Source organism: Macrobrachium rosenbergii, chromosome 56, assembly GCF_040412425.1.
Source record: "Macrobrachium rosenbergii isolate ZJJX-2024 chromosome 56, ASM4041242v1, whole genome shotgun sequence".
Lineage (NCBI taxonomy): Eukaryota > Metazoa > Arthropoda > Malacostraca > Decapoda > Palaemonidae > Macrobrachium > Macrobrachium rosenbergii.
Window position 1 is genome coordinate 53,085,488 of NC_089796.1, and position 19,706 is coordinate 53,105,193.

General features: G+C 36.4%; 1 protein-coding gene across 1 annotated transcript in view; it reads left to right on the forward strand.

Annotated features, from left to right (window-relative positions):
- The window catches only part of LOC136836552 (uncharacterized), a 322,404-nt gene that overhangs the window by 274,444 nt on the left and 28,254 nt on the right, over positions 1-19,706 (forward strand). The gene's annotated exons all lie outside the window — the stretch shown is intronic.

Consider the following 19,706-nt stretch of genomic DNA (forward strand, 5'->3'; position numbering starts at 1 on the left):
ATATTTATATATGATATATATATATATGTTTATATATATATATATATATAATTATATATATATTCTGTTATATATATATGTGCGTCCCCCATATGTATTGTTGTATGTGTATATATATAGCTTGTTCTGTTTATATTTATACTTATTTCATATTATCTATATATATAGATTTATCCTGGTATATATTTATATATATATATATATTTTATATGTTTATATATATATATATATATTATGTTGAACTATATATATATATAGGTATCCTATATATATATATTATATATATATATATATATATAGGTAACTCCCAGGATGTTTTATATATGATATATATAGCTTTATATTATTATAATTGTTATTTTGCTGGTGCTTGACATATATGTTTTAACTGTTTATAATATATATATATATATTATATATATATATATATATATAGTTTACTGTATATACACACACACACACACACACACACACACAGCACAACACAATATTATTTTATTGTTATATATATATGATATATGATTTATTATATATTCTGGTTATCTTATTTGTCACTGCCTATGTATGTTAGGCTTTGGTTTTACACCTTTGGCCTCAAAATGCAAAAATATACCTTTTCAACTGGATACCTGAACTCTCATAACATTAATTATTAGGTAGACTGAGTACTCTAAAGGTAACAGTGATCCCTTAAGAAAAAGCATGTTTATCAATCACTTGAAAATCAAACTAAGTTCATCAGAATATGTGTGAGGGGTCAAAATTAAACTAGGAATATTCTAGAGTAGAAGGGCATCACTCCATCAAAAAACTCTAACTGTTTCCCTGGTCTTAATTCACTTTAGCAAAACTGAAAGAACAAAATATGTTTATCACTTTGCCTTATGCACACACAATGAATCCTATTCACTGATGGTCAATAAATGAAACACTTTTTCTAAAAATGTTAAATACAAAAATTTATTTTTAAATTCAAAGTTTATAATTATAATTCACAATCTAAAAAATTTATTATTACTTGAAAATAACACAACACTTAATTAATTCTTGAATTAAGTTATGAAACAAAACTAATTCACGAAAACTTTATCAGGAATTTAAATTAATCAAGCAAAATTTAAACTATCAAGAATTACTCAGGATTTGAAAAGAAAATCTTAATGAAATATTAATTCAAGTATGCAATGTTAAATTACCAAGAAATATTTAAAATGCTACGCAAACAAATGTTACATCACAAACATAAAAAATGTGAAAATATAAAGAGATTGTAAATAGAAAAACACACAAAAATACACATAAGATTTATCAATAATGATTTTACTCGTTCAAAATTTCCTAACTCATCATACCATGGTATTAATATGTAAAATTCACGTTACCTTACAAGAACTTGTGAAAACCTCTGTAAATCACTTGCTGCAGCTACGTTACCACAAAACACACTTTTTTACCAGGTGCCGTGGCGAACTAAATAACTTTACTAAATTCAGATCTCAAAAGTTAATGCTTTGACCACAAAACACTACGTTAAAAGTAATCTCTTTCTAAGAACGAGAGAGAGAGAGGGGCCAAATCAACTGGTCTCAGAAATCAGAATGAAACAAATTTTAGGATTCCAGTAACACGTGAAACAATTACATGATGTCATTAAAGCATTTTGGGTACGAGATACAAAAGTTCTAGTAGCAGGGAGGTGACGTCATTAAAGCATTTTGGGTACAAGATACAATGGAGAAGCTTCTAGAAGGAAAATGACGTCATCCCAGCAAGACGTTTTAAACGCAATCTTACAAAACATGGCGTAATTGATCAAGACACGTATTCTTTCTCTCAAAGTGGCGTACGTGACTCGAACATGTAGCAACGTGAAATCACTCGTCTAGAGCCCGTATGGGACGAATCGGCATTTGTTTTCCAAACCTGTCATCACTAACCCAAAACAAAGCGCCCTCTCTTATTTCAATTGATGACAATTGAAATGAAACAAGTTCTTCCTGGACACACAAACGTGTTCACATACTATGCTTTTATCAAGAAAGATATTATTCTAAACTACGTTACTATTGAAATTGTATTATCAATTCTAAATTACGCTATCAAGTTATTTAATCATTAGTTCTTTTGAGATCTGATGCCAAACTAAATATGACACTGAACACATGATCATCCACATAACACATGAAAAAGTAAATATGTCAAAATTATAGGAGGATATACGATTACAAGGCAACATACATTAAAAAAAAAAAAAAAATTATATATATGCTATATATATATATTTTTGTATTCTATATATATATATATATTTATATATATATATATATATATATATATATATATATATATATATTCCCTATATATATATATATATATATATATATAAGGATATATATATATATATATTATATATATATATATATATATATATATATATATATATATATTGACATAAACTGGTCGTCTTGGAAGGGGAGAGAATTGAACAAATTTAAAGTTTATGACTGCAATGGAACCAAGTGCCAGCTGATTATGAACAAAGGAAAAGTTATTTGAACCTGACCTTAGATTTTCCTGGATTTACAATTAAAGGAGGAAGGTCGCCATTTGGAATTAGAATTCTTTTACAATTTAAAGGTGGTTTATTTACAGAGATTAGCAAATGAGCAAGGAGACAAAACAGAATGCACAATGTTAGCCAATGGGCAGACTCATTAATTAGATACAGAGAACAATAATGCAGTGATTGGGAACAAGCAAGCTAATCTAATGTCCCCAATGTTACAATTATTCCAGTTATAATAATAATAGCTTAGTCATGCCCTGCGCTTACACTAAAGTGTCTCAATTAGTATGCTGCTAAGGATTGAACTCCAGGATGGGGAAAATAATTCATATAAAATCGGGCAAGAGGCCACAATGGGTGTTCCAGAATCGGACTACGACCAGCCTAGTTTCCCTGAGGATTTGAAAGGCAGTCAGAATTAGCAGACACAGAGTGCAATGGAACAGCTTGTCTCTCCTGAAAGAGAGGTCCTGGGTTAGAACAGTGGCCCACAATAAAGGAAATGGAATCCCCCTATAAAATGTTACACATTGCACATGTTAAATATTAACCACTACGTAGCCCAGCAGATAATTATAAGGAAATCACGTAAGCACAGTATGGGAATCGTAATTGATTGGGCTTTTAACAATGAGGACATGTGCTTGCAATCACACAAAGAAGAAATTGAAATTGCCCTTAAGTTAGACTGGGGAAGGAATAAGTGGATGATTATCACGGGATATTTATTGAAATTCAAGGCACATTATGGGCAAGATATGGAGGCGAAGCCTAACAACTCTTAACAAGGAAAATTACTTTGTGGAGAAGTGAGTTAAAGTTTAGAGGAAATGGAATTTTTAACGAGTTTTAAAATAAAAGGGCGGGCTGGTTTACTGACTATTTACGATGTACTGAACCCCTCTGATAATTGGGCGCCAACAATCGACTATGGCCATTTGTTGACGGGATAGCTTCAACCAGCGTAAAACAGAGAAGAGGGGCGATAGCTTCCACTCAGGTACTGAGATGAGAACCCTTCTGCTGTTCCAAAGCCAGGGCGTCTTGACCCTTTATCGTTAGTCCGACATCCCTCAAATATCTCAAGAGACCAAAAGAGGGCAGAGGAAAAGAATCTCCCGTCCATTATTTATTTAGAGTTAATTGGTCCTACCAGGTGGCTAGTCCCAGTTTGCCTGTTAACAGCTTCCCATACCTAAATACTCTCACATCACGTGATGGGGGTGAAAAAGGGTGAAAGTGGAAGGCCTTTGTCTCCCTGAATCAGGCGATAGGACCGCACTTCCTTGCTATACACTGGTTGTTAACAGCTCTGATCTAGTTCAAACTATGCTTGTTTCCATCTGTCGCTGCCAATTTTTCCCGGCCCGACAGCCAAATGAATAGCAGACTACATTGCAAAATTAATGATGCATGGGCATCTACAGGAGGGAGAACAGATCTCATGAAGGTCCCCTTTGGAAAAATCTTTCCCTGAGGGTCTTAGCTCCAGTGTCCTGACTGGCAACCCGTGACCCTAAATAAGGTGGATTGTGGCACTGCAACATCTAAAGGAACCTACCTAACTGCTAAGAGGGGTTCTGAATTGGCTAATTTACAGGCCTAACCTACCTAAGGGTATAGATACGGCTACTAACTGGCTATGATGACAGGAGAAATCTACCCCTAGACAAACACACACAGTAAACACCTAACCTAACCTAACCTACTATCCCCACGACTCTGGCACTGAGCGAGCTGGCACTAACGAATGGCACGCACTGAGTTATGATCGGCACTACGCTTTACGATTAACACACAACAAACTGAAACATGACTAACCTGAAGGGTAATTCACAATGTATGTTTAAGTAATGTATCAGTTTGAGTCTAGAGTGGGTTGGAAGGAGGTTAGTTGGAAAAGGGTTAGTAATACAAAGGCCCACGTGGTTAATGGTTAATGCTACAGGATCAGAGGTCACACAGGCTACCTTCTCTGGGCAGGTGCCAGTATCGCTCTGAGATGGCAGCGGCACTGTGCCAATGGGCACGAGTGACAAGGGAGCTGGATCAGCTCTGACCTCCCCTAAGAGGATTTCTTCTTAATCCCCTTCTTCTTCTTCTTGAAAGCCCTCCAGGGTCTTTTGTGACCTGCATTCTCAACAAGTGATGAAGATAGTGACTCACCCTGAAGAACGGCCAGGAGTGCCTGTCAGGAGCAGGATCAAAAGGGCAGCCTCAGGGGCTAAATGTCTGGTCTCCTAAATTTTGCATGCAACAGCCGCTCATGGGAAGAGAGAATCAGCGTCTGCGTCCTGGCCAGACAGTTCCTGGTCGACCAGAAAGAGGCTTATTATCAGGCACTGCCAGAGGGTCGTCCTCGGCAGGTGGAAGAGTGGGAAGAAGAAACGTCAGGGGTTGGAGGTCATGCACTGAGCTCATTATGGTGGTGAGGTATTCTTGGATCTCCGTAGGAGGATCCGAGTCATGTTCAGGATCCAGCACTGGCACTAACTCAGGCCCAGGCACCTGGAAGATTGGCAATCTGGAGCATCCAGCCAAGAGCTTGAGCTGACCAGTGCTCGCAAGTAGCACTGGCAGCGAATTCCTGTCAGACCTTAGCTGAAGGGGGACCCAGGGGATCAAGACCCCTCTCCAAGTCCCTGGCGTGATTTGGGGACAGCAATTCCTGTCTTGATGAGAGGGCTGGGCCTCATCAGACTAGATCCCTTTGGCCGCTGCGGCTAGCCTACTGGGGCACTTTGACCATCTCTCAGAGTGTCCCCTTTGTTGCAGGTCCTCCAGCGGTAATTTGTGAGATCCTCTGTGAGGAGGGTTCATGTAACAGACCTGGCCATCCGAAAGCAAGACCTAAAGACATAGGCCTGGAATGTGGACGGGTGGATTAGGTTCAGGCTCTTATGTGAACGGAAGGTCTCTTCAACGGTGGCACAGTCAGGGACTGGCTTGTCCACCCAGGTCACGGTCCACTTAGTGTGCCCCCTTCATATTGGCACTGGCTGGCACTTGGGCCCAGATCAATCAGACTAATGTCTGAGCCAGTGTCGGCCAAAACAAAAGTACAAGGGCACTGGTGGGCTGGAACCATCCAGAGAAGCCACTGAGACGGACTGTGTCCAGACCCTCTCAGGTGAATTCTCTCCGGCAGCTCAGCTATCAGGCTGGTGGCACTAATCATGTTGACGTGCCTGGGCGTAACCATGTTTTAGGCATGCAGGATACAGAAGAAGAGTGTCCTGAAGCTCCACAGTCTAGGCTGTGAATCAGGTGATATGTTGATCTTCCAGCAGTGACAGTGTGCTGGGAAGACGGCCACCCAATTAGGTGGAGAGGAAGATTGACGGGTGTCGGGCTGCCGAGGGTTGTTTCAGCTGATTGCTATCTTTGTAGCGGCAATCTGCTTTGGCATGGGCGTACTTTTTACAGATGGGGCATGGAGGTTTGTTAGACTCCTTTCCGTGGAGCTGTTGAAACCCGAGAGAGGTGTCCAGGTGGCACTATTTATGTGCTCCAAGGTGCTGTGGGAGGGATTGTATGTCTCCCAGGCATCAGCTAATTGGCAGGCTTCCTTGAGAGTGGCTGGCTGCTTATCACTAAGGTATACAGCCAGAAAGTACTACACAAAAGAGGTCCTTCATGGTCCAACTGAACAAATCATCAAAGGTGTCGCAACTGCATAGACTTGAATCAGCGGGTCCCAGCTTGGGTCTTGTGACAGGCCCATTCTGTCCAGGACCAGCCGACGTTCTTAGCCATACTTCGGAATTGTTGTCTCCACCTCTCAGGGGGATTTCATAAAATTTGCGATGGCCTCACGGACGGCAGCCATGTCCCCTCATTGATCTCTTTTCCAGGGCTCAATGGGAGCCTTAGCCTTCCCAGGCAGGTGCTTGGTAAGCAAAAATTCCATCCTCAGCCAGGCTGACGTCACTAGGTCTCTAAGAGGAATTATCTCTTTAGCCATTGTTCCAGCTTTGAGAAAAGTCCATTTTCCCACTATTACTGACTGTCGACAGTGCAGATGGAGTGGGGCTACAGGCTTGTTGTGCTTACAAAGCTTCAGCGCTCTCCTCCATGGCTCCTCCAACTCAAGCTCCCTGTCTTGAGGGCTAGTTCATGCTGTCTTCTCCGCTTTCTCTTTCTTCTCCTTCTCTCCGCTGCTCGGCTTCTTGCTGCCTTCTCCGCTCCTCTCGTTCGTCTTCCTGCTGTCTTCTCTGCTCCTCTCTTTCTTCTTCTTCTCTCCGCTGCTTGGCTTCTTGCTTCCTTTGTTCTTCTTCATGCTTTCTCTTCTCAGCAATCTGTTCCTTTACAAACCTTGAAGGGATGATCAGAAAGACTTCCTCCTTCCCAATATTCCTAAAATATTGGTGCTCCTCGATTGACATGTTGCTGATGGGAAGGGGTGCTGAGGGAGTTAACTGGATGTTCCCGGAGGAAAAGGTTTGTGATGATGAGGAAGTGTCCTTAGTTTATTGGCACTTCAGTGAAAGGCACCTTTGAATGAGGTGGCACTGTGGATGAGTGTGCCGTCTTTACACTAGGGGAAAGCGTTCCTGAAGGAAGTTTGAGTCCTTGAATGGGCGGATAAGCTAGTAAGTGGAGTGCTTCTGGAGGCTCTATGGTCCTTATGGGTGGATGCACTGTTTCTAAGTGTTCATGAAGGAGCCAACTAATCCTTATGGGCGGAAACACTGGTTGTATGGCACTCTGTTTCTTCAATACAGGTGCTTATAAGAGGTTGCTTTGGTTGGGTGGTACTGTGGTGCCGGTGCATTCCGTGGAGCAATGCAAAATGGCACTGAAGGTGAGGTACTCTGCCTGAGCAGAAGGTAAGTAGGGAGTAAAAGGTAAATGAGAGACTCCAGCAGAAGGGAAGAGAAAAGGAAAGTGAAAGGAGAAAGATAAGTGCTTCAGTGATTGGGTGCTTAGCAGTGCTGCAGATTAGTGGCACTGAGAGAAATGGAAACTGGATGTGACACGAGTGGGTAGCTAGTTATGAGAACTAGCAGGCGCTGCCTGACATGAGGACAGGTAGAATACGAGAGAGGCACACATTGTGCAGTTTATAGTACTTGCAATGGAACAGCTTGTCTCTCCTGAAAGAGAGGTCCTGGATTAGAACAGTGGCCCACAATGAAGGAAATGGAGTCCCCCTATAAAATGTTACACATTGCACATGTTAAATATTAACCACTATGTAGCCCAGCAGATAATTATAAGGAAATCACGTAATCACAGTATGGGAATCATAATTGATTGGGCTTTTAACAATGAGAACATGTGCTCATAATCACAAAGAGAAAAACTTAAACATTTGTATTACTTAGCCTAAATTGCCCTTAAGTTGGACTGGGAAGGGATAACTGGATGATTATCACAAAGGAAAATACTGAAATTCAAGGGACATTATGGGCGAGATATGGGAGGCCAGTATCACAACTCTTAACAAGGGAAAATTGCCTTGGGGGAAGGTGTTAAAGTTTAGAGGAAATGAATTTTTAATGAGTTTAAGTAAAAGGGGGAAGGGCTGGTTTACTGACTATTTGCGATGTACGAACCTTGTCTGATAATTGTGGCGCCAACAATTGAATCAGCAATTTGTTGACATTGGGAGTTTCAACCAGCGTAAACGGAGAAGAGTGGCGATAGCTTCTGCCCGTATGAGATGAGAACGCTGTTCCAAAGCCAGCGGCGTCTTGTAGGGGCTTCATCGTTAGTCCAACATCCCTGCAAATATGTCAAGAGAACTAGCAAAGAGGGCAGAGAAAAGCATCCTTAAATATTAATTACTTAGAGGTTACAGGTCCTACCTCTGGCGGCTTTTCCCACTTTGCCAAAATTAACCTTCCCATACCTAAATACTTGTGTCACGTGATGGGGGTGAAAAAGGGGTTGAAAGCGGAGGCCTATTGTCTCCGAGAATCAGGCGATGGGCGGTTTACTTACACTGCTATACACTGGTGCTAATTTCTCTGATCTAGTTCAAACTATGCTTGTTTCCGTCCATCGCCCGTTTTATTTTCCCGGCCCGACAGCCAAATGAATAGCAGACTACATTGCAAAATTAATGATGCATTTATCTACAGGTATATATATATATATATATATATTTATTTATATTTATATATATATATATATATATATATATATATATATATATATATATATATATATATATATATATATAATGTGGTGTGCTCTATTTGAATAATTTTATTGTAAAATGCAAAGAGTCTTTGATGAATTACTAATCTGCCATACAATTTAACACCGTCGACACTCAGACGTAGCCGAATTCCAAGACTAGTCTCCCACTCAACTTTAGTGCAAAGAAATACTAACAATAATAAAACAACTAACCAGAACCAAAATAGTGTTAATAATTCTAATAATACTAACAGTAATAATAATAGTAACAATACTAGTAATACTCGCTACTTTCCAATATCGCAATATGAATCAAGCAGCTGTAATAACAACAGCCACACGCTTCTGTGGGCAAGTGGATGATTCAAATCCTGACAAAAGCCAACTCGAATCTTGTGCAGTAAATCATTGACTCTCAGATGCAGATAGTCGCATATCTTCAGGGAGAATAACAGATGAAAGAGCTAAAATAAATGAAGCCTTGATTCTAATAAGTTCAGAACACGGTGACGCCCACAAAACTCTGAATTCCACGAGTTTTAGCAAACTTAATAACTATGCGGAATTCAAAGAAATTTGTTTATCACTCTGGGAACCAGTAAATAAGACTGACAGTTTATATAACATAACCAGATTCCTTAACCCGCAATATGAAACAATAGCAAATCTTTATGCAAGTGTTGAGAATGCAATAGATAAAATAACAGAAGACTTAAAGAAAACAGGCATCGACATAGGAGATAAGACACAGTTTGGTGACAATGACAATAATTTAGTTGATCTAAGACATGTTTTGAATTATTAGTCATTTGGAACAATATATAATGCCCTTGGAGAAGATGAAAAGAAGGCTTTCAGGAAAATAAAAATTGATCCAAAGAAAGACAGCCTTCAAACATTGAAAACGATGAGAGAAGAAATACAAAAGAAAGAGATAAATCTCTCCAAGGAATTTGTAGGAATAACAGAAACACAAAATGAAAGGAAAGGCAGAATTAGTAATCCTACCTTTAGAATGCATAATAAGAACTATGATAATTCCAGACAAGTAGGTAATAGACCAACTACCTTTCAAGGAAAATATGCCCAAATTACTAAAAGAAAATGGAATCCAAACCCGAAAGGAAGACAGAATCAAACAAAGAGTGGTCCTTCCAAACCTTATAGACATGGTCAATACTCAAACACAAATACTTCAACCCAAATGAACTATTCTGCTCAAGGAGCGAGACCAAAGACAGCCTGTGAAAACTGCAGAAGGCCTAGGATCTGCACGATTTGCAAGAAGGTAAGACATTTAACCAGGAATTGCTGGTTCGGGAACAAAGAAACACATAAAGAATTGGTTGAATTAAGCAGCAATCGCCCAACATCAAATAAGTTTTCAAGTCAATGACAATTTATCCCTACACATAAGACAGCAAGAAAGTCCATTCAAGAAGATAATATAAAAACAGAAGAATTAGTAAAAAGGGGAAGTGAAGGTTCATCCGCATTTTCCTATTTGTAGAGTAAGGAAGTAGTATTCTCCATGAGAGAAGAAGAAATAACTAGAAAGGATTTACCTATCATTAAAGTTCCCATAAATGAAAAGATATGTACTGTACTCATGGATTCAGGTAGTACTGTAAACATAATAGATAAAACCACTTTAACCAGATACTTAGGCATTGAAGAAACGCTAATTCAGGGTCAAAGCAGAATAATAAAAGGAGTAGCGGGTAAACAGATTAAAAGTTTAGGAAATGTGAACTTAGAAATAGACATTTCGTCACATAAATCTGTTGAAAGTTTTCTAGTTCTAGAAGACAGATTTTTTCCTGCACAAGTATTGTTCTCATTTAACCTAATGAAGAGATGTGGAATCATCCTGGACTGCACAGAAGGAAGGATTAGCCTGAAACAGGATAATCAAAGCAGCGTATGCTTTACGTTTGAAGAAGAAGTTTCACCTATATCTGATCAATTTGTCTTAGACGGCTTTGGCAAGCGAGAAAGACATACATAAAAGACATTACCTTAAGGAGAACAATCAAGATAAAATAGAAAAAGGTAGAAAAGAGGAATTCCCACAATTGCAGAGTAGGGAATCAAGAAAATGTCCACATCAAGAAATTATATACTCCGAAGAAATAAATGACCTAGATACAAATAATGGTGATCACCGAGGTTCTGAATATAATGAAAAACAAGGCGCCAATACTGATAAATATACTGAGATAAATGCTGAGAGCTATAGCAATGTAGTAATAAGTTGCAATAATGAAGGGAAATTACTAAATGAAGTATTGTTATTAAATAAAATAAATAAATCTGATATAAATAATGTAATAGCAGTAACTGAAGAAACTAGTGAATATACAGAACATTGTTACTTTGCAGATATAGAAGATGAAGAGATATGTTGCGTAAGCACTGCTGATGATAATAAAGTACAGTTCATACTTAATAGACAAGTAACTTTGCATCCAAAGTGTTTAACAAAAATACATTTAAGGGAAAAGAAGAGATAGAGGTTAAAGACGTTCTGTTATTAAATGAAGAATTGCCAGATTTTGTCAGAATGGATAATTCATTGGTCCACCTGAAGGGTAATACTTGTGAAGTTTATGTCCAAAACTACTCAGATAACAAACTAACACTAAATGCAGGCATTGTCTTTTGCATAGGAATACCTATTAACAACCCTTTACTAACACTAGAAGAAAAAGCATTTTTCTCTGTAACTGGTCAAAAGTCTGAATTAAGCAAAGAAATGAATAAAACAGATTTCCCAGAAAACAAAAATAAATTAATTCATGTATTAGAAAAATACAGAGATGTAATAGCTATAGAAGGAGATAAATTAGGCAGAACAAATGTCCTACAACATAGAATTTTGTTAGATGATGGAGCAAAACCATTCTTTATTCCTAATTACAGATTACCAATAAGCCAAAGACCCATAGTTGATAATTTGATAGAAGAAATGAAGAAAGATGGGGTAGTCATTCCTTCCAAATCTCCATATAATTCTCCATTGCTACTTGTTCCAAAGAAAAATGGAAATTGGAGACTTGTGATAGATTGTAGAAAGTTAAATTCCAACACCATTCCAGATAGATTGCCAATGCCAGTAATTCAAGATATGTTAGCTCAATTAGGAGGTGCAAAAATCTTTTCATCCTTAGATTTGCTAAGTGGATATTGGCAAGCACCTTTAGACGAAGAGTCGAAACCATACACAGCCTTCAAAAACATAAAGAACACTTACAATTTGAAGTCATGCCATTTGGACTCACTTCAGCTCCTTTAACTTTTGTTAGATTAATGCTACAAATTTTAGGAGATATAGAAAATGTTGCAGTTTACCTAGATGACGTTATCATTTTTAGTAAAGATTTAGAAAGTCACCTCAAAACTTTAGAAATAGTCCTAGAAAGATTAAGAATAGCAGGACTAAAAATCAAATTAAAGAAATGTCAATTCTTAATGAAATCTTTGGAATACTTAGGTCATGTAATTAGTGAAGATGGACTACGCATGCAAGCAGGCAAGATAAAGGCAATAGTTGAATATCCAGCTCCCACAAATTTGAAAGCATTGAGACGATTCCTAGGAATGGTAGGTTACTATAGACCTTTTATTAAGGGTTTTGCTACGATAGCCAAACCATTAACAGAATTAACAAAGAAGGATGTCAAATATGAATGGAATAAAGAGCAAGAGACAGCCTTCCAAACGCTAAAGAGTAAAATGACAAGGAATCCTGTATTAGTCTACCCAGATTTCTCCAAAGACTTCTACTTAGCCTGTGATGCCTCAAGTACAGGGCTAGGGGCTGTATTACTACAAAAGGACAACACTAGAATGAGGGCAGTATATTATGCCAGTAGAGTCTTAAACCCAGCAGAACGAAATTATAGTACTGGAGAAAGGGAATGTTTAACATTATACTGAGGATTAAAGAAATTCAGACACATACTTCTAGGTCATAAAGTCAATGTATTTACTGATCACAAACCCATTTGTGATTTGTTTAAAAAGAGAACTTTTACAAATAACATGAAGTTCAATAGATGGTTCATTAGTGTGTTAGAATTTGCTCCAGAATTCAGATATATCCCAGGGAAATTTAATACACTAGCAGATGCATTATCCAGATCCCAAGAAGAAACAGAGAAATGCATTACCACTAATACCTTTTGTTTTAGCTGTCAAGTAGTGGACTTGGACTTAGAAAGAGTAAAAATACAACAAGGAAATGATGCAAAAATCAGACAGATAATAGGACAGTTAATGACAGATGAATCTTTAAAACCTGATTTCGTATTAATAAATGGTTTGTTGTAAAAAAGGCCAAAGAAAGAATTTCTCAACTATACATCCCAAAAACACTAATCAGAGAAGTTTTAGAACTAACTCATATAAGTTAGCAGGACATCCAGGAATTAAAAAGACAAGCAGAATCATAACCAGAAATTATTTTTGGCCACATTGTAGTGAAGATGCCAAAACTTTGTACAGAATTGTGTAGTTTACAGTCAACATAAGGGTATCATAAATCCAAAAGCTCCAATTGAAAAATATCCATCAGAATTAAATCCATTTCAGATAATTAGCATGGACTTTTTAGGTCCATTTCCTACCACTATTAGAGGGACTAAACAGATACTAGTCTTTCTAGACTATCTAACCAGATATGTAGAAATTGTAACAGTAAGAAATAGAGATGCAATTACAGTAGCAGAAGCTCTTAAATCTAGAATTATCACGATACATTCATGACCGCAAGTTCTTCTTTCTGATAACGCGTCTGAATTTACTAGTGAGCTTTTAAGAAAATTATGTGGATTTTACGAGATAAATAAATGTCAAATAACAGCATATAAACCAAGTTCAAATGGAGCAGTAGAAAGAACAAATCGTAAAATAAAGGAAGTCCTGAAAACTTTAGTTAAACCTAATACAGAAGACTGGGATTTAGCTTTGGAAGACGTACAGTTTACATTAAACAATACTGTTAATGAGACAATAGGAGAATTACCACACTACTTAATGTATGGTTATCAAAAAAAAAAGATTACCTAATACCTTACTAGATGATGCAACACCACCCAGACATACTTATAATTATGATGACTATATTACATGGAAAACTAGACCTACTTATGAAACGATCAAACAAACGAGGACTAGACTTAACGATTTTCACAAAATTCATGCCAAGTACTATAATAAAAATACGACTAAGCCAGGCATTATAGTAGGTACTTAGGTATATGTTCAAAATCATATTCCAGAAAGTCCTAATGTAAAGGTTTCTCCTAAATTTCATGGTCCTTATAGAGTATTAGAAGTGTTAAAATTAAATAATCTTAGAATTATTAATGAAAATTATCTCAAAGAAAGGATAGTTCATTGGAATCATGTGAAGGTAAAAGCAGACGCTTGTTCCACTAAAAAGTTAGAAAAAGTATTGAAGGAGAATAGGGAAGAACAAGTAAACAAAAGATATGAGTTAAGAAAAAGATAAGTTTATGTAAAGTGTTGGACTGAAAATATCATATGTATAATGTATTTATAGAAACTAAAATACCTCATGTATACAGAATATCTGATAAGGATTATTCTTACAGATACAAACATGCGGCTCATCTTAATAATCGTAATATTCCAATTCGTGTCTTCATATGTTGTCATCCGAAAGGGTGCACTACTAGAGAAAAGGGGATCTGTGAAATTAATAAAAGATTTAGGAGTCGTGAGTATAGATATTTCTTCAGTGCTTATCAATGAAATGACTTTGAAAGATGTTCAAAAAGAACTCAAATCCATAATACAGAAGAGTGATAATAACAGTGCCTTACCATTGTTGAAAAAATTAGATAATGACATAGGAAATATCCTAAATACAAGGTCCAAAAGATCCCTCTTACCTTTTATAGGAACAGCACTAAATCAACTATTTGGAGTCGCAACTGAATCTAATGTAGAAAAAGAAAAGGCTAGAATTGATAAATTGGAACAATGGGCAGCAGCAAGAGGTACAGTGATAAATAAAGTGATAACTTCGCACAACTTCAGTGCCCAAGAGATAGAAAAGCTGAAGGTATTTATTACTAAAGTTAACCAGAATGTAACCAAGGAACCGAATATGATAGAAAACCAACAATTATCTTGCAAGAACATAGAGACATGTTAAACGCAGTTAATTATAAAAATGTTAAGTCAACACTAATAACTCCTAAGGAATTAGAAAATAAATTAATTTTTATTTCGTAGATTATAAAATCTCGCCTCTCGAAATCACAGGTTCTTTGAAAACAAGCAATTTGTAATGACTGACGAGATTGACAAACAAAGGAGAGAGGAGCAGAACAAATACAAAAAGTTATCTTGCAAAAACAAGTAGAGACCAGGAGAAAAAAACTTAAAATGATCAAAAATCTTTTACGTAATTAAATTTTACATAAATATTTAACAAATCAGGAGAGTTAAAAAAAAGTAGGCAGCATAAAAATACATCAACAAACCAACAGAAAATCAAACAGCCTAATCATTAAAACTGCAGGACAACTAAACAGAGCTATAGTTAATTTGCGTCCTCATTTCCCAGAAGACTGGACATCGATATACAACCATCGCGTAAAAGATGTTCTGCTGCCGTGACCTGCTACTATAATGGCTCTGATCCACCACACAACTCGCCAGCAAGAAAAAACAAAAAAAAAAAGGCAACAACCCACTAATAATCGGCAAACGATTATTTTAACACCCATGTTGTTCTCATGTACCATTATATAATCAGAAAGGTAATACATAATAAGATTATTTTAGTTACCATTTAGTAAGTCTATACAAATGTCCTGTCTATAGATCCTTTCCCCATATTGATAAAAGGAAATGTAATCATTTCAAATGTCAACAACATCCATTTTGCATTAGAAGAACATGGGTTAATGATTTTATTTATTACTGATGCCCAATTAAAGGCTTGCATAATTTTAAGGGAAAAAGAATACATTTGTAACCTTGATCACCTTTACGAAACTACTAATGCCTATCCTTGTGTTCAAGAAATCATTGACAACAAAAATCAAGAAAAAGAGTTATGTACGAGTTTATCCAAACATAGATTTGTTTCCATCTTAGCAGAACAGTCAGTTTTTGTGTTTTCACTAGATACTGTAACAGCCATAATCAACTGCCATAATCTAAGCACAGAAGTTAGAGTCAAGAATGTCCATGCTTTTGATAAGGCTTGCAAGTTAGTTATACCAAATCAGTTGTACTGTGAACCTCATATTTTCACTGAATATAATTTTGTCAAACATATCCCATACGTGAACTATTCTAAGAATATCAAAGAGTTTCACTTGTCTCAGTTAGAATTAAAACAACTGAATGAGTTACCATTGGTAGATGTGTATTTCTACTACAAAGAAAAAGTTTCACCAATTTTGTCTTTGTTCATTTTAATCATAATCTTACTTGTAACTGTGGTGTTTGCAATTTTAGTCAAACGTGTAGTAATTTCAAATATTGAGAAGATTATAAAAGAAATTAAAAAGGCCAAGGAAGAAGAATAATGTTCTTATAGACATGGTTTACTACCAACTTCTTTATATGTTATTGATTTTTCATTATATATATTCACTATTGCATTTAACCATTTTACAATGTGATAATTCATTGTGTGTATGAATATTTCTTTTAAATAATAATTCATTATATAATGTAATAATTTTCTACAATATATTATTGATCTATTATTTTACTATTGTTGTATGAACGTGAATTATTCAATAATATCCATTTTTTTCTCACTTATTTTATATGTGTGTTATCATTATGTAACATATATCTATGCATTTTGCATTATGGGCAATCATATTTGTTTTGTATATAAATTTACAACTATCCATTTAAACTACATTTTTTATTATCACACTGAGGGCAGTGTGAGATAGCGGGACTTGAGTGATGTAGTGATATAAAGAAAGATTAAATAGGGAAGCATAAGAATAGAATCTTAAAAAGAGAGAATTTGAAAAAGATTAATTATACAGTGATCGATCTAGTAAGGATAGAGAGAGAGAGAGAAAAAAAAAGAATAGAGAGAGAGAGAGAGAGAGAGAGAGAGAGAGAAACAATTAAGCCTTGTTGTTATGCATTACTGAGGATAGATATATCAAGCAAGCTAAAAGCAGGAAACCTCTTACACAAACTCAAAACAGTTAGCGAGTGTATCGCGCCCCAGGGCCATAAAACCGATCATAAAATCTGAACCTGTGCCCTCGTGACTGAGCTGAGCAAGCATTACCTATAACCTCGTCAGGAGTCAACGTTCCAGCCATATCTATAACCCCACCTTCAATAGGAGGCGTTTATATGAAATTCCCATGAAAAGGGGCTGGACAAAGAGAAATAGTTCACCATGTCTCCAATTAGACATTCTAGGGAGGAGCCAGTAGCAACTCCTCCTGAGGTCATTTCCAATCAAATCTTCTAAGGAGAGATTTTGACAACACCCATAACTGTCCTTCCCAATCAAGCTGTTCGAGGAGAGGCCTTACAGATAATATCTTCCAATGAGGTAACTTCAAGGGAGGAGATGGAAGATAGCAAGGAAAAGCAGGGGTTCCAGAGAAGGAAGAAGCCAGAGAGAATCAGTAGAGTCGCTAGTCACCAATAGAGATGATGCAGTGCTTCCCAGCACCTTCCGTGGTCCCAACCAGACACTGACTGCAGGCTACTTAACCACATTCGGTCGACAGGCTACTTAACCATACCCTGACCGCGGACTACCCAACCATACCCTGACCGCGGGCTACTTAACCAGACAGAAACTGAACTTCGACTAGCAAGAGTGGATTTCAAGAGAGTAAAACTGTAACCATAATTGTACTTGTGTATGTAATTAACTTTCATCATTAAAGTAAGAAGGTAGGCTACCCATTTCGTCTCCATTACGCCTTTCTGGGAGATATAATTACAATTCATATAAATCCCTTCTAAATAATAAACTCGTGAGCTGCTGACCACGGGAAGAGACACTGTGGACGAATACGTCGCCGACTTAGAAGAAAGACGCAGGTAAGGAGGGAAAAATACTATGTCACACGAGTTATGAAAATAAACTTGTGCACGACACACACACACACACACACATATATATATATATATATATATATATATATATATATATATAACAACAAGCAGGAGTCCAAAGAAGACGACAGCCAACAAAACAGTTGCATATTTATTGAAAGAAACGTTTCATGTTACTTAACACATAATCGGTCTGTAAAATTGAAAAATACATATTAATTCTCTAATTCAAATAAAAGCTTAATTAAAAAAGCGGTTAAATTCTTTAAAATTACAAAATATATAAAAAAGTAAAAAGAAAGCAGTTTTTTTTCTAAGTCTACCTGATCAAAAGAAGGGGAAAGACGAAGTGAGACCACAAGCTCACGCATGCCCAGAGTACACTTAGGCCAAGTGCAAAGGAGAGGAAGACACGTTGGCGTTTAGAGGAGGCGCATGACGTTTAATAAACAAAGACTCAAGGGTCGTTAAGTAAGCCGATTGTTTGGTAGTTCCCAAGATGGAAAAATGTTTTTTTATCAATATTAACCTTGCATTTAACGGCATGATTTCTAATACAGAGAAAATTCGGGGTTAGTAATTCGTGAGCCAGTTCTGTAACTCAAACCTAAAAAAATAACGGACTTGCAACATTCTCTTTGATGAGCCAACATAACTACCAAGACATATTATGCATTCAAATTTGTAAATAATATTGGACTTCATAAAGGTCTGTAGCTTGTCCTTATAATTAAAAAAGCCGCCAATCTTTAGTGGATTCATAGGTATTAAATTCAGTTTTAGAAATCCAAACTCTTTTTCAATGGTTTGTTTGACTTTGGATCTAAGAAAGTCAGAGTGCGTATAAGGTATCGTGGAGTACATAGTCAATTTCGGAACATTACATTTCACAATAGAATCAGAAAAGTTACGTGCTAAAATCTTATTAATTATGTTATAAAAAAAATCTTTTGGATAGGAATTTTTGGTGAAATATTCCAGTAAAAATTCAATTTCGGAGTGGAAATTTACCCAGCTAGATGTATAACGAAGGGCTCTAAAAACTAGAGTCGTTATGGCATTAATTTTAAAAGAAAAGTAACATGAACTATAAAAGTTACCTCCAAGGCCTGCCTGTATAAGTACTTTTTTTAAAAACTGATGTACTAAAATTATGGTCAAAGTGGGTGATTTTTACGTCTAAAAAAGCCAGTGTATTCTCAGTCTCCTGCTCAATAGTAAATCTAATGTTGGGATGTCTAGAGTTAATTAATCTAGAAAAGACAGACATTGCCACGAATCTTTAAAATAAAAGTATCATCCACATATCCTATATATATATATATATATATATATATATATATATATATATATATATATATATATATATATGTATATATATATGTGTGTGTGTGTGTGTGTGTGTTGTGTGTGTGTGTGTGTCATTTCACAAGTTTATTTTCATAACTCGTGTGACATAGCATTGTTCTCTCCTTTGTAGCTTCATGATTGTATAAAAATCACGGTGTGATAAAAAATTTCATAATAAGAGCTACGTGTTCCAAACGTACCAATGAACTATCATAGCAGAGGTGGGTTAATGCCGAGGCTAAGTACAACTTCTCCACTCACGACGGGTAAAATAAGTACAGCAAACTCGGCATTGACTTATGCCTCTCTTGATAGCTCAGTGGTAACATTGACTGGAGTTGCTGGGTAAGTTCAGTGTCGAGGAATCGTGACCCGGTAGTACCAATTCATTTATAACTTATAAATTCCCCTTCAGTAATAATTCTCCATCGGGGATATTCCCGAGGTAGCGTGAATTTGATATTAAGCGACATTTGTAGCTTCATGATTGTATAAAAACTATGGTGCGATAAAAAATTTCATATATATATATATATATATATATATATAT